This window comes from Meles meles, chromosome 19 (assembly GCF_922984935.1).
Source record: "Meles meles chromosome 19, mMelMel3.1 paternal haplotype, whole genome shotgun sequence".
NCBI classification, from domain to species: Eukaryota; Metazoa; Chordata; class Mammalia; order Carnivora; family Mustelidae; genus Meles; species Meles meles.
In genome coordinates, this window is record NC_060084.1 from 32,714,957 (window position 1) to 32,728,470 (window position 13,514).

Consider the following 13,514-nt stretch of genomic DNA (forward strand, 5'->3'; position numbering starts at 1 on the left):
ACCCTGAGCCTCAGTTTCCCCACCCACATAGTGAGGGGGCCTCATCCATCTCTGAGAGGTCAACGGCCTCCAGCCTCATCGGCTGCCTCTCCATTTCCCAGCTGCCCCCGCCAAGGCCCATGCCTGGAGTTGCTATTCCAAGTAGCTAAAGCCCCCAGAGAACCCCAGCAGCCCTGGGCCCCAAGTGGCCAGGAAGCAAGCCCCTTCTGCTTTGCTGACCCTCAGTTTCCCCATTGGGATCACATGGTGCTCAGCAGTGAGGCAGCAGGCTAGGAAGGACTGTGAAACAGGGAGCGGAGGCCTCTTAAGATAGAGGGGCAAGGCCCCCTGGTCCTCAAAGCCTGTTCAACAAGTGACCTAAAGTCCTGCGATCACGTTCTACCCTTTATCCTGACAGCAGAACCTACTGTTTAGTAACAAAGTGAAGAACAGAGACCATTTGTCCCAGCTGACTCCCCTGCCCTCCCCAAGCCTCCGTCTCAGCTCCATCCTCAGAGGAGGCCTTGGCCAGTCTCCTCTCTCCTGACCCGACCCCCAGCCATGGCCCCCGGGCACCTAAACCCTCAGCCCTCACACAGACTTCAAGGTCCCACCAGGCAGGGCCCATGTACCCAGGCTGATGAGCCTTACGACCAACATTTGGACACTGGCTGTGTGTTAGCCTCGAGCACGCCCACCCACAACTGCCCATCAGCCCCACAAGGAAGGTCCCCTTCTGCAGAATAGGAAGCTGAGGCTCAGAGAGGCCACTCGATTGCCCCAGAACACACAGCTAAGAAAAGGCAGAGCCAGGATTCCAACTCAGGTCTGTCTGTTTCTACAGCCTGTGCTCTCAACCACTCACCCCATGACCATCATGGGACCAAGGAAAGGATTGCCTGAGGATAGGCTACTCCAAATCCCACTATACCCTATCTTCCTCCCCATGGCCAGGACCCCTCTTTGCTGCTGGGGGCACAAACGGGACTTGGACACAGCCCCCCCCCCCCCACTAGCCAAGCTCCCAGGCTAAGCTGTGCCCACCAAGGCCTACACAAAGGTCTGGGAGAATCATCTACGGAGACGAGACCCATGAACCGGAGCTCCAGGCAGAGAGACCTCACCCATCCAGAAGCCACAGCCTGGGAAAGTGGCAGGGCCCTGAAACAGTAGGCAGGAAGGAATAAAAGTGCAGCAGAAACAAGGCAGACTGTCGGGCCACCAAAGGACAAATAACGTCAAGCCCTGAGCCGACATATGCCAAGCCCTTCTCCTCGGGAAGAAACCCCACGGCACCCGGTGCCTCTAGGACCTCAGGCAGGCTTCCCAGAGGGGGTATGAGCAGGGAAACACCATCTGTACCTCAGTCACCTTATCTTTTCCTTCCCCTAAAATCAGGAGGCCCACCACACCCCAGAAGAGCCCTGAGAGGCTAGTGATTTGCTAGCCCAGCCCCTCATCCCATGGATGAGGAAGGAAAAGGCTTATGAATGCTAGAGTCAGAGCCCCAAGGAGCAACCTTGGCCAAGCTGTGTGATGTTGGCAGCTCTGGAGCCCCTCTGTAAAGTCACCCAGCTCCTTGGAAGGCGGGGGAGGCTTAGGTGAGAAACGTGTGTAAGGCACAGAGTAAGTGCTCAGTTAAAGGAGGACAAGGGAGGACAGACTCAGGGGGTGCGGTTCTCTCAGTTCCAAACCCCAGATCCTGGCTCTGCTATGTGCTTGCCCCAGTCCAAGGCCTTTCATGGCTTTGCTGTGTCTCCTCAGTCAAGTCCTGACCCCCACAAGTCATGTTTCCATCCTCCCTGATTAGGAGTCAGAGGCCTTCATTCCATCCTATAACTCATAACCAGTTGCATGACCTCAACCAGTCTTTTCCCCCCTGGAAACCCAGTTTCCTGACTATTAAATGAAGGACTGAGCCCGAGTGCATCCATATGTTCCCAATCCAGGAAAGAAAAAGATCCCAGGACGTCCCTGAGTCCACGTTCCATGCCTCACTCTTTCATGCCTTGATTCAGACCCTTCTGCCCCCAGGAATGGTCAAAACGCTGCGAACCCTCCCAAGACAAGTATAAATGCCACCTCTTCCAGGAAGCCTTCCCCAGGTTCCCATCACTACTGCCTCTGGGCTGCAGAGTGCCACAGGTCTCTCCACAGAGGGTTTACGGTGAGATACCCTCCTTCTGCAGCAGCCATCTCCACTCTGGTAATAGCTCCCTGTTCCTATGGGCAACCAGCCCTCCAGGGCTGTGACCGCGTCCACTGAGGAATGGTCATGGGACTCAAAGTGGTCCAAGGAGATCCAATTCTGGGATTTTGTTGGAACTATATAGGAAAAAGGTGCTCACACTTCAACAGCCTGGTAGGATGTGAGCTAGAAGCGACAGGCGCCATTTTGCCCCTGGGGTAGTCAGCCTCCAAATGACCTCCAACAACCCTCAGTGTTCATGCCCCTCCCTACCTTCGCGACCCACAAAATATGGCAGAAGTCACCATGTGTGACCTCTGAGGTCATGAAAGATAGAGTAGCTTCCCCCTAGCCCCCTCTCGGAGCACTGGCTCTGGGGGAAGCCGGCCACCATGTTGTGAGGACACGCAGGCAGTCCCGTGGCAGGGAGCTGAGGGCCCTCACTCAGCCAGCACCACGCTGCCAGCCCTGGGACCCAGCAGCCCCCGTCACGAGGAGCTGGACTCCCTCTCACCACCGTGGCCCTGGCCTGCTGAGGTGTGACCCAGGATCATCTCTCCTCTTCGGGAGGCCCCCAGACACTCAGGAGGCCCTCGGTGACATTTCTGCCTGAGGGATCTGCACTCAGATTCTCCCCACAAGAGCACAGAGCAGAGACAGGGCCCCCACCCCGCACCCCCCACAGCATGTGTGCCCCCCCTCCACCCGCGGGGAGCACAAACAGCCGGCTTAGCACAGGCGTCTGGTCCGCTGGCCCAGCTCTTCCGGGCTCGTGGCCAGGAGGGCTGGAGTGAGATTCCCCATGGAGGGGGGCCTCGTGCGGCGGGCACAGCCTGGTGGCCCCGTCACTCACCTTCCTCCCAGACTGATTTTTCATACATGGCCCCGGGGGGTGAAGTGGGGCGGGGGACATTCCAAAGCATCCACTCACCTCCGGCCCCTCTGCCTTCATCTCTCCCTGGCTGTGGGCTCAGAGATGGGCCAGGATCCCTTTCTTTCCCAGACTGGGAACATATGGACATCCTCTGGCTCCCTCCTTCCCTCCACAGTCAGAAAACCGGGATTCCAGAGGAGAAGGGGCTGGCTGAGGTCACGCGACAGGTCACAAGTGACAGGATGGAATGAGGGCCTGACTCCTAATCAGTGGTGGTCCTAAGGGGCGGCTTGGGTGAGCCTCAAAGCCACTCCAAATAAACACATGGGCTAAGTAAACAGCATCTTAGCTATTAAACTCGGCTCCTCTCAACCCTGCCCCTCCCCTGCAGAAATCCGCCGGCCTGTCACGGGTCCAGCGCCAGAACAAGGAGAGAAAACAAGGAGAGAGGGGCAGCCCAGCTTCACTTAGGGGGTGCTGTCCACCGGAGGGGAGGGGGTTGGCTCCCAGGACCCTGACGGCCCCAGCCTCTGCCAGGCCTGGGAGACGGGGCTTTGGAGGAGGAAGGGGGCAGCCAGGGTCACAGGGTGTTGAGTAACAGCACAGAATCCTAAAAGAACAGATGTGAAAGCTCTCGCCCTGCCAACCCGAAGTCCTCATTTCCTTTGAAAAACTTGGCAGCTGGGCTGCACCAGCAGCCGTCTGTCCTTCCCCACACCCAGCTGCTGTGCGAACGGCTGGGGATAGCGAGGAAGGTCACACTCGGCCCCACAGATCCTAGGAAGGGGGTCACCACCGAGATGCCACACCGTGAAAATGGCAGCCACGGACCTGCGTGTGGAGGGCCTGCTCTCCTTCATTTAACCGTGTCACAGATGTGTGAAAATCTAGGGGCGTCTTGGTGGCTCAGTCAGCTAGGCATCTACCTTCAGCTCAGGTCATGATCTCAGGATCCAGCCCTGTGTTGGGCTCTGCACTCAGCAGGGAGTCTGCCTCTCCCTTTCCCTCTGCTGCTCCCCCGCTCGCACGCTCCCTCTCCCCCCACCAACCCCCTCAAATAAATAAATAAATCTTAAAAAAAAAAAAAAGAATCTAGAAGGATGTACTCAAATCTTAGGAGTTATCACTAAGTTGGTAGAATCTAACAGTCTTTTCATACCTATCTTCTTATTTATGACTATTTTCCAATTTCCTCTAAAAAAAAAAATTAACCACCTGTGTTATTAAGAGACACCAGGTAAAACTACCATGAAGAAAAAGTCAAGAATCAGAAAGAACAATGTCCTAACATGAAGTTCTCCCCCAGAGCCAAACTCAGCACCACTTATAACCAGGTGAAAATGGAAGGGTTTGTAATTAAAAATTAAAAAAATTAAAAAAAAAAACAAAAAACGTTAAAGCCACTAAATATCCGTGGCCACGGGCATCACACGAGAGGCGCAAGCAGATGATGCCAGCCTCCCAGGAGCAGCCTGTCTCCGTCTCCAGCGTGCTCTCCTGCAAACAACACTGAATGAGATCAAGCCTCCAGGTTCACGGGGGTAAGGAATGTGTTACACATGATAGGAGGCTTGACTGTAGGAAAAGGGATCTGGCTTCAAATGGGGCATGTGGGTGGCCCAGTTGGTTAGGCGTCTGCCTTCAGCTCTGGTCATGATCTCAGGATCCTGGCACTGAGTCCTGCGTCGTCTGGCTCCCTGCTCAGTGGGGAGCCTGCTTCTCCCTCTCCCCCTGTCATTCATTCCCTGACTTGTGCTTTCTCTCTTTTTCAAATAAATAAAATCTTAAAAAAAAAAAATGACACTAGGAAGAGAGGGGATGATTATCAATTCTGTCATACAATCTCATTATATAGACCTAATGAGGACCCATATTTTTAAAAAACTAAAATAGATACATATTTGATATGTATAGATCAATTAGAAATTTGAACTCTGAATGGACAGCTACAGTCAAGAACAATGCTAGGCTTCAGGTGTGGTAATAACCCTGGGGCGGTTAGTCCTTACCTTGCAGTAATATATACACAATCTGTCCAGAAGAAGCAATAGGTCTGGAGGGGAAAAGCATGGGGGAGAAGGGAGGACCCCCTCCTCAGTGTGGCCGCTAAGGGATGGGTATGCAGCTGCTGTCCCCACTCCTCTTTCCCTGTACCCACGTAACCCTTCCCTAGTGAAGCTGAGACCCAGTCCCGGGAAGAACTCTAGCGCCTTGTCTTGCTCGAGCCCCGGCAGTGAGGGGTCGTGGCAAGCCCCTTCCCACCGATGAGAAAGGAGCAGCCCTGGGAGTGAAGGCCACTCACCCGGGGTCTCAGAGCCAGAACCTAACGACAAAAACCACAAAACCGGAATCGATCCTGCTCCTAGCCCAGTCCCCAGGCCACAAGAATGAGCTCCCAACGGAACCACAGGCCCCCATGCACGAAGCCCGGGGCCGGGGTGCCGCAGGGTCCCAGGCTCCACCGTCATCCCCTCACGGGCCAGAGGCACTCCTCCTCCTTGGCTTCAACCTCCACCCGCCACCCCCACAGGAACTTAAAGGCTTCCAGAACCAGCCAGGGCGCAACAATGATACCCTCTCCTGGCAAAGCCCTCCAGGGAGCCTCTCCCTGTCTCATCTGCTGACCGCAAAGCAGTTTCCTGGGAGCCGAGCACCCTCCACGCCCCCAGACGCAGCCTACCGCAAACCCGCGTCTGCAGGGGTGAGACGGAACGGGTGCACCCTTCCTAATTTATGGACACAAAGAATCCCTAGCGTGTGCAAACCCTTCGCTGCCGGCTCCTCAGAGTAGCCCCAAAATATCACAACCACAAAAATATCGGAAACAACCTACGTGTCCAGCTATAAGGGACCGAGAAATCCACCAGGGATGCCAGAGCACCAGACGCCGGGCCAGCCTGATGTGGCTGAGACACACCCCCCCCCCCAATGCACTCACAGAGAGTGGGGGGCACGCTGGGCTGGCGGAATTGTCCTCAGAGGACAAGAAAGACACTTGGGCGCAGTTTGTATTCTTGTCCTTAAAAAAAAAAAAAGCCCTCTAGAAGGATACACACCCGTATGTTAATGGGTTACTTCGAAGAGTACAGATTCTGGTTTTTGTCCTCACTTTATTGCTGGAGTTTTCCGATTTTTCAATAATAAATGTGAATTATTTCTGTAATCAACATAAAAAATTCAAGCCACTTAAAAGGAAGCGATGAGCTTTGTCCTCCTGGGAACAGAATGAGAGCCTTGGCCGAGGAGGCGGAAGCAGCGTGGCTATGGGGCCTCTGAGGTTCACATCCCTCCTCTGAGCCTCAGTTTCCCCATCTGCTGGGGAAACCCACCAAGTGTACTCCTCCCGCCATCCCTGCGGAGCCTGGTCCCTCTTCTGTGAGATGGGGCCTGTCAGGTACACCTACAAAGCCAAGGAACAAGTGCCTGCCCAGCCTTGCCCTCCCCCACCCCCTGGGGACAGCCAGGCCCATTTCCAGCCCTTGCTCCTTCCTCCCGTCTGGGGCACCTCCTGACCCCACAACCAGGCCAGTGGGGACCCAGGGGCATAGGAGATCAGAAACTGGGATGAACAGTCCTCACAGCCACACACACAGAAGTCTACCCTGCTCGAGGGTGACATGCTGGGTCCTTGAGTCCTTGGGATCGCCCTCCAGGAAGGTGGTATAACCCCACATGAGAGAGGGAGACCCAGAGGCTCAGAGGGGATAACTGACTCCGACCGGCACACACCCAAGCCAGATAAAGACGGCAGCCCGGGCTCTGCCAACACCCCAGTTAGGGGGCGGGTCAGCCATTCTTCTTCCCTTTGCAAGAGCCAGGCGCCCTGCTTAGTGCTGGGGGTGGGACTGAGGGAGGACTGGAGTAGGACAGGGCATGTAGCTGGAAATCTGGGTTTTTGTATAGAATCTCATAGTCTCAGATTCTGGTAATGAATCCGAAAAAGACTGTGAGCCGTTTTGTCAGTGCTCCCGACTTACTGCTGTGTGACCCAGAGCAAACCACTTACCCTCTCTTGACTTCAAGTGTGTCCTCTAGAAGTGGAAAAAATAACACAGGTTACTGTGACAATAAGCTACGCTCTGCCCAGACGAATGGTGATAAAAAGCAATGGTGAACACTGAATGCGAGGCACCATTCTAAGTAATGTGAATTAATGTTATTTCATCCCAACCGTCAGGCATTTTTTTTAACTTTGTATTTTGAAATAACTTCAAACTTCCAGAAAGATTACAAGAAAAGCACAAAGAACTCCCCTACACTTTTTATGCAGATCTACTTACACTGTTTTGCCTCATTTTAAGATCTGTCTATATGTGTCTCTTTACAGTATTTGAAAGCAGACTGCTTACCCTGTTCCCCTCTACCCCTAAAAATGTCAGTGCATGTTTCCTAAGAACAACGACCCTATAGTTATCAGATCATCTAACATGGATACAATGCTTTACAGTTCATGTTCAATTTCGTCAACTGTCCCAATACAGTCCCTTACACGATGTTTTTTTTTCCAGCCTGGGTTCACATACTGAGTTTGGTTGTCCTGTCCCCTTAGTGAGCTTTAATCTGGAACTGTGCCTTGGTCTTTGAGATAAGTATTCTGTCTCCACTTCATAGATGAGAAACAAGCCCAGAGAGGTTGAAGCACTTGCCCTAAGTCACACGGCTAGGAAATGGGGAGCTGAGACTCAAGCCCACGGGGTCCCCTCCAGAGGCCGTGTTCTTGTCTGCCAGGCCAAGAACTTGCAAATAATAGCCTTTGTTGTTAATAGCTGGAAACAGTGGCTCCCTCTGCCAACAGCAGGACTGCTCCCAGCCACCTCACTCAGCAGGTGGTTATTAACCAAAGGAGTGGCCTCCTGCTGCCAGCTCCGTACACCTGGCAATGGCCCTGGCCCAATGCCCACCACCCCAGCCTGTGGGGCTCCATTTAGCCCCCCTTATAATAAGCTGGGAGACAGAGAAGGCCGTGGACGGCTGAGGGTAGGAGGGGGCCATGGTTCCTGCCTTCCTTTTTCCCCCCCTCAAAGTGACAATTCAGGCACAAATGTCCACGTCCAAAAGGCAGAGGAAGGCAAAGGCCCCAGAACCAAAGCCTGAGGTCTAAAGGGCCCCTAAGCCAGGTCCCTGACCCACAGTCCACCAGCACTGAGTATGATCCCTGAGGTCAGCTGTCCAAGAGGGGGGTGTGGAGCATTTCCTAAGACACGTGATGTCATTGCATGGGAGGGAAGGGTTTACAGGAAGAAGGAACAGCAGGTACAAGGGCCGGAAGGTAGGAGTGGAGGTCTCCATGCAGGGAGCAGAAAAGACGCAGAATGTGATGGGTCATGCAGCCTGTGCTACTCAGAGAGAAGGAGTCTCTGGGCTGATCCCACGCACTTGGCTTCTTCAGTGTGGACCCTCCCGGGTGTGGAGTCATCAGCTGCTTTCTGGGCCAGGAGCCCCTCTCCCCAGTTCTAACCCAGGCCAAGCATCAGCTTAGGAAACCACTCTCTTTGGTTCCCAAATGGGTGTGGCTCAGGGCTGGAGGCTGCCGCCACTCCAGCCCCCGTCCACCTGCCAGCCGGCCCCCATCAGATGGCTCTCCAGCAGCTGGTCGTGAGCCACGGCACCCCTCGGACTCACAGCGGGAGAGGCAACACCGCCAACAGGAAGGTCCGCAAACAGACCAATTAGGATGTTGACTTCTGCATGAGTTCCAGGCTGTTCTGTTGGTTTCAAGACTAATCTGTGCTGAACTATTTCAGAATCCTGAGACTTTCCCCTGGGACACTTCATTAAATTTGGAAGTTTACATCTGTCCCCAGACCAGACCCGCAAACCCAGCTCCAAGCTTCAGGGGCAGCAGAACTGCTCTTGAGAAGTTTTCCAGAGCAAATGAGAAAGGAATAAAGTTTTGCTTTTCTCGCTTTTAGACAACTTTGAAAATACAGCAAGCATGAATAAAGAAGAAAATGATCGATCACCAGACTTCCCCAAAGACGTCCCAATGAAGACCTCTCCCTGTCCGTCCTTCTCCAGCATCCAGAGTGTGGACTGGCCTGCCTGCTGTGTGAGGTTCTCCCTATGGCGGTGTTTGGGGTCAAGGTGAACTCTGTTTCCCCAGTGGGCTAGTGGGCTCGGGAGGGCAGGAAGCTACACCATCTCTTTGCCTCCAGCCCAGGCAGGCCACTCAAGACTCCCCCTGCTGGAGTCAGCCACGGAGTCAACAGAAGCCACTATTCCCCATCAGCGTGCCTGTATGCCCAGGTACGCAGGAAAAGGATCCAAGTGGTCAGCAGCAAAGCCCCAGAGCATCCTTAAAGGGAGGAGCAGGAGGAAGGGAGAGGTGAGTGGGCAATGTGTTGTGCCCTTGGTGGAGGGGAGGGATTTAAGAGGTCCACTTGAGAGCCCTTCTGCCTGTTGGGGTGGGGTCAGGCTCCTGATAAGTACTCAAACAGACTTCACCAGAACCATACCAGAATAGGATGGGAAGACCAAGAGGCCAGGCCCTAGTCCCAGCTCCAGGCCTAACTTGTTAAGAGATCTTTGAAGACCTCAGCTTTCCCACCTATAGATGGGGCAGGTCATTCCAGCCCTAACTCACAGATCAAATGATAAAAGGAAGGTGCGGGGGCTCTGTGAGCCTTCTGGCCTCAGAAGTCGGAGGGCTCCCACCTCTCCCTGCCCCCTCCCCCCCCACCCCCGCCACAATAGGTCCAAGAGCACCAAGAGCTGAGGGAAGAGGACCTCACATGTGAAGATCCTGAACACTAAGCCCTGGGGGAGACAGCTGTCCCCCTCTGATCCCCCTGGAGCAGCTCCACTCCTGGGGGGGTCTTCTGACCTGGGGTCCACCCCCCACAACCCCAAGTCCCCACCACACAAGCTCCCTGCTACTGTGAGGGTGACTGCCCACCTGTCAAAGCAGTGATAGAATAACAGAGGCCCAGACTCCCCACACACACACCCCAGCTGGAACCCCTCAGCCAGGGGCCCCAAGACCGTGCAGGCCTGATGGTCGTCCGTTCACAGCCCTGCGGAGCCTCACTCTGGACCAGGTCTGAGGGCGCTTCAGCACGCAGGAGGCTGGGCTACATTGGCTGTTCTGGGCACAACCCCCAGACCCAGGCCAACTGGGCTCCTCCTGTGAAAGGCTCCAATCCTAGACTCTCATTTCCAGCTTTGACTCTGGGACTCAGAAAGAACAGGAGTTCCTGGCCTCTGAGGGAGGGGACCCGAGATAGAACCCTTCAGACCCCAACGAGGAAGACCCCAGCATCACTCCCCCAACCAGGGTCAGACGCCCTTTACCCATTCCCTTCAGGTGCAAGGTTTAGGTTTCTGGTTTTCCCCAGTGGGCATCTAAGTGAGGGGCCAGAGCCTTGCTCTCTTTCCCAACCCCCCTCCCTTAATTCGAAAGGGGTCCTGCTCAACCCGGGCTGTGGTTGGACTGCCTCCAAACCCAACCCCTGGTCTGGCCCTCACTGAGCCTTCTTCCCTTGAGGTATTATTGTTACTGTCAGTACACTCTACTGGCGCTCGGGGGCCCGGGCCTTATCAAGTCTGCGAAACCTAATCAGCCAGGCCCTCGGGACCATCACAGGCCAGCGAGCTTGCCCGCATCGGTCCGAAGGTGACCGGCCAGGGGTGCGGCCGGGGAAAGGAACAGAGCCGTGTCCCTCCCGCAGGTCTCAGTCTTGCCATCCGGAAAGTGGGGCCGCGCCCCAGCTCCTGCCAGTCGGGGCTCTGGGAGGCTCTTCCGCGGCCCCGGGAGGGGAGCAGAGGACCCAGGGAGGGAGCATCTTGAGAAGACCCCCCCGCCACCGAAATCCCGCAGGAGGAGGAGAGCGCAGCGGGCAGCGGCTCCGCTGGCCCGGGGGGCCTTTCGGCCCTGCGTCCCGCCTGAGCGCCCTTCCCGGGAGGCCAGGCCCCGCCGACGCTGCACCGGCCCCACACCCACCGGGTCTCCGCCTGGGTGGGGCCCGGCCGGCGCGCGGCAAGGACGCGCAGACACCCCGCGCGACGCCCCCCACGACGCGGGGGCCCGGGGGCTCGGACGGCGGCGCGCTGCCACTCGGGGTCGCCGCGCCTCGCCGCTCCGGGGCCCGTGCCGCCGCCGCCGCGCTCACCTGCCGCCGCCGCTCCTGCCCGCGCTCCGGCCGCCGCCGCCTCCGCCTCCGCCGCCCGAGTGGCCGCGCCGACCGCGGGCGGGATCCGGCTATGCGGGCGGGGGCGGCGGAGCGGCCACAGGCGCCCCCCGCTGGCCGCCCGCGCCCGGAGCCCGGAGCCCCGAGCCCGGCTGCGGTGGGGGCCCGCCGCCCCGGCCGCCGCCCCGAGTACGACACCGGCAGCGCCGAGTACGACCACCGCCCGCTCCCCGGACCCCCTGAGCACCGGGAGCGGGAGACCAAACCTTTCCCCAAAATACCAAAGTAATTGTTCTCAGAGTCACGCACGTGTGTGGACGCACCAGGTGCTGCTCCGGCCCCAGAGGTAACACTTTGTAGCAAACTCTTTCAGCTGTTTCTGCTCCAGCTCCCCACCACCCGCCTTCCAGGAACGCCCCTTTCTAGAAGGAACTGTAGACGTCGGGCTAACGCGCTCCTGCCGAGATGCAGGAGGCCTAGGTGGAAACTTTCCGTCTCTCCCGAGCCTTGAACACCACCCCCGCCCCCCGGGGCGTCCGGAGATGGGAGCGGCCTGCCAGCGAGGTCACCAGGAAGACAGGGCCGGCCTAAGAAAGTAGTTATTCTCAGAAAGTGGGTGTCTAACCCTATGGTGACCCCACTCACTGCTGCCTACAGCCCTGGGTGGGGCCCCAGTGTTGGCAGCAAAAACATCTGCCGTGTTTCCGAGGCACCCAGGCTGGGTGAGCAAGAAAGCACGCTCCTGAGTCACAGCTGGGAGGGACAAAGGAGGCGACGGAAGGGGTAATCAAGACCAGCGGAGCGTTTAACTAAGACCTTCATGAGTCCACTTGTCCCAGCTGCCCTTAGGCCCCTGATGGAATAATGGCTTTGCTCAGAGGGGTCATGTGGGCCGCTGTTGGGCCCATTTCTCGGGCCCCAGCCTCCGAGTCCCTAGCGTGAGTTCTGCGGGCAAGATTCCTGAGAACGTGCAGTTTAACAAGCCCGCCGGTGATCCAATGGCAAGCAACTTGAGGGAACTCTGGTCTCCCTGGAGTCCTGTGATGGAATCCCGGAGCCAGGTAAATTCGTTTATCTTCAACCAAGAGACACCCAGGGTCTGGGTCTTTCGCCTTGACCCTGCAGTAGGCCTAGAACCCAGCCCAGGGAACACCCACTTTGGACGTATGCTGAGGAATCAGATGGCGGAATGCAAGATGGAAAGTGAAAATCTGATTTCCACCCCAGATGGCAGGCGGGAGGGAGGTCCCGACTGAGACTCCTAATAACCCTTTAGTCCAGCAAGCCGGCCCTGATTCCCTAAATCCAGTTCCCACCGCCTGGGGGCATCCAGATGGTGGCACCTGGCCCTCTGGGCCAGAGCTGAGCCACTACCCTGGTAAGCTCACCGCTTTGCATCCCGAGGGCTCACGGGGAAGACTGGAGTGCCCGGGACTTCCCTGCGCAGGAAAGGGGAACCCCAGCAGGAGGCAAGATAATGGGCACACCTAATCCTCATCAGCCGGATTCTGCGCCTCGCCCCGCCCACCCTGCGGCTCTGCCCCTGAGCAGAACCCAGGAAGTGAGTCCGCCCACAGACCTCAAGACCAGTGAGCATCTCAGCTCCAGGCTGGGGTGTCCTGGCCGCCAAGGTCAAGCCTGAAGAGAGTAAGGGGTGAGCCCTGGGCATGGGCTCGACCTGCTGCGGCTCACGCTCAAGCCTCTCCCTTCTGCCTCCACGCACAGTGCTAGGAGCCCTCAGCCCCTTTGCGGTGTGTTGGGGGGTAGGGCGCCGTGCTGTGACTTCCCACCCTGCGGTGTGTGTGTCATCTTTTTGTAATTCTTTGACCAGCTCTTCTGACAGCAGACAGGAAAACGGAGCTGGGGAAAGTGAGTGCAACGCAATGCTTGCATCAGTGCGAACCATTAACTTACCACTAATTGCCAAGACAGCTCCACATTTGTGCTGTGGCCAGCTAGCTCACAACGACCCCCTTGCACGCAGTGAGTGACTCGCAGACTGCAGCGGGAGTAGGAATCGCCCAGAGGCCCAGTGGGAACACACCCTTCTGGGCCCCACTTGGAGTCTGATTCAGCAGGTCTGTAGTGGCTACGGAGCATTTTAACTTCCATCACGCTCTCCAGGGGTGCCAGTGCGGCTGGTCTGGGCAAGGCTCTAAGGCACTGATTTCCAAACATGGTTAGAGTCCCATTCCCAGAGATTCTGATCCTGGGGAGGAGGTCTGCAAATATGCATTGTTAAAAAAGCCAGGTGTGTTTATTTAGTGACAAAGATGGCACTTCAGATCAGAAAGGAGATGGAATGATTTCTTCAGGTTCTAAGTGTTGGACGAATTGGGTACCATTT

General features: G+C 56.6%; 1 protein-coding gene across 1 annotated transcript in view; it reads right to left on the bottom strand.

Moving 5' to 3' along the window:
- ADCY7 (adenylate cyclase 7) overlaps window positions 1-11,201 on the bottom strand; it is a 54,445-nt gene extending 43,244 nt beyond the window's left edge. Inside the window, exon 1 of the mRNA XM_045987791.1 lies at window positions 11,150-11,201. The gene's annotated coding sequence lies outside the window, so the exon portion shown is untranslated. The remainder of the gene's footprint in view (window positions 1-11,149) is intronic.
- Between the last annotated feature and the right edge of the window lie 2,313 nt (window positions 11,202-13,514).